The sequence below is a fragment of the Arvicola amphibius genome, chromosome 13 (assembly GCF_903992535.2).
Source record: "Arvicola amphibius chromosome 13, mArvAmp1.2, whole genome shotgun sequence".
NCBI lineage: Eukaryota > Metazoa > Chordata > Mammalia > Rodentia > Cricetidae > Arvicola > Arvicola amphibius.
In genome coordinates, this window is record NC_052059.1 from 33530943 (window position 1) to 33533785 (window position 2843).

Below are 2843 nucleotides of genomic sequence, written 5' to 3' on the forward strand. Positions count from 1 at the left end.
TCTAGCTTTTGAAAACTATTATTATGAAATACTTAGGATAATCAAGAAACATGAGCCAGTAGTTAGTCATCTATAACAATCAAATTTGTAGATATGCTAGGTATGTTTTCTAGATCATATAGAGATATATTTTAAATAGATAGATAGATGGTTTTCAAATACTTTAAAGACCTATAGAATATGGCATTTCAAAATTTTTGTTAAATAAGCCCAACAGAAAGGGACCAATAAACTTTGCCAGACTGAAAATGCAGAATAGTCCTCCATGGTTTCTGCTTCACAGAAGAAACTGCCAGATATTCTGCAGGACACAGAAGAAAATGACAAGTTGCCAAAATAGGGAGGAAAGTCTTTCAAATTTCCTGCTTCAAAAGTCTGACAGATACTATGGGCCTGTAGGATGAAGATCGATGCCCCAACATTACAAAAGAACTGTGGATGACTGTCCAGGCAGTCAGATGTCTCTGTCATTTCTAAAGATTTTAGAAACTCTTTGCAATGCACTTTTTGTTTATTTAAATAATATTGTATCCTTCTGTGCCTTTGATGGACTAGATAGTTATAGTTGTATTTTTTCTTAGCTATGATGGAAGGTAAGGCATAAAATTTTGGATTTACTACGATAGGATAGATTATAGAGTATTTTCTTCAAATTTACCAGACACAAATGAGTTGAAATTCAGTACATTGTGAATATAATCTTTGCTTGATAATTGTTCTTATTATATATAATAATAAGAACAGTATTATATATTTTAACAGTATTTTAACATAGTAAATAGTTGCTGGCAGGCAGAAAGGATAAATAGAAGAAGAGAGAGCACGGAGAAAATGAGAGAACAAAGAGAGTTGGACACCAGGGGCCAACCACCTTGCAACACAACAAGTCCTGAAGAAAGAAGCAATGAAAGCTATACAGAAATAAAGAAAGATAAAAGCACAGAGGCAAAGATAGTCAGAATAACATAAGAAAAGCTGGCAAAACCAAGCCAAGGCAAGGTATTCTTAATTAAGAATAAGTCTACATGTGTGATTTATTTGGAAGCTGAGTGTTGGGCCCCTCTGACAGACAAAAAGTAAAAGATCACACAACAATCGGCTTAAATCTTGCAAGAGTTTTGCCTTCACCTCTTCTAGGGGGATCTCCTTGTTGCATTCAGAGTTCAAATTTCATACACTTCAGATTTATTTAAACTTTCTGAATGTTAGCTTATCCTTGAAATATGTTCACTTTTCCTCTCAGTGTCAAAGAAGTTGATGATTTCTAACTTCTTTGGTGCTAGGTTAAACTCCTTCATCTCTGGTACATATTGAGTATGAATAGATCTAAGAAGGTACAAGTGATTTGTGTTTGCATAATTAGTCTTTTTCAGTTTCAATTTCTCTCATCTGTGAAAATGAACAAAAGAGTTGAAGAGAGTCTACATGATCCAGGCTTCAGTGGCTAACGTGAACTTGACTAAGACCAGCAGAAATATCTAGAAAAGATAGCCTTACTCCAATCAGCTTATGAATAGGATGAGATTTTGCATGACACAGAGATTTGAGGGTATTTAAGCAATAGCTAGCTATATGACATAGTTTTAATAAATAACATAAACTCTAATTTATCAATACATAGAGGAAATATTTTATGAACTTAGAATGATAAAAAAGGAGCATTAATGGTTTGTCAAACAGTTTAAGAGTAAGGATTCACCACAAACAAGAATGGTTGAGTGACCTGCCTGGCAGCTGAACAGCACCACTCCCTGAATTCTTTCCCCTGAGACCCTCCCACAAACCTAAGTCATCCTAGCTAGTTCCTGGTCCTGTTCTGGACACACTCTTCAACACCAGAAGACTTCCTTCACATAGGCCGAAGCCACACAAGCCAGAACTGGAGAGTGACCTGCCTGCCCGTGGAACTTCATCCCTTCTTGGACGCTGGCCCTAGTGACCCTTCCCAATGATGTCCTGTACTGCTCCCTGGATTCTATGCCCCATGACCCTTCCGAAAGACCAATGAAATGACATCTCACCTCATTCCTGACCCTGCTGCTATTGGGCCCTGCACCAAACTCCAGTGTATTCTGCCACTGAGGCATAATCCACATCAGTTACAAACACCCTCATCAGTTGAAAAGTGGGTGAGTGACTTTGTAAACAGCTGGACTGCCTTTACACCTGGATTCTGCTCCCCCAAGACCCACATCACCATACAATGCCGTCCAGTTCATTATCTTTCCTTTGCCCAGCCCTTCCTCAAAATTCTAGTAGACGCCATAGACCTAGGCACACTCCACACTAATTGGAAGAACAGATGCCATAAGCCCATATACAGTTCACAGCAGTCAGAAGAGACGCCCAAGACGTTCTTCAGGAGCCCAGGCAGGTCCTAAGTACTCTAGAAGAAGATTCAGTCTTTATTGGTGGCCAGGCCAAACTTACAGACCCAAGGGAATTTTATCTTTACCAGACGCCAGGCTTTTATTGTTTCCAAAGGTTGAAAATCCCAAAGGTGTGACATGCTACTGGACCTGAAGACTCACCAGTCACCAGAACCCTTGGCTATTTATGCTAGAAGACAGGAGAAGAAACAGAAAACAAGGAACAAAACACCCATCCAAAAATAAAAACACTGGAATCAAGACCTAAACTTATAATCGCCACAAAACCAGATGCCTAAACACCAGCACAAGAGAAAATCAGTAACAGAAACGATAATATGTCACAACCAAAACCCACCTATCCCACGATAGCAAAATTAGAACTTTATACTGCAGGTGAAGAACAAGCAAACAACCTTAAAAATAACTTCATGAAGATGATAGAGGTTTTAGAGGTTCTTAAAGAGGAAATGA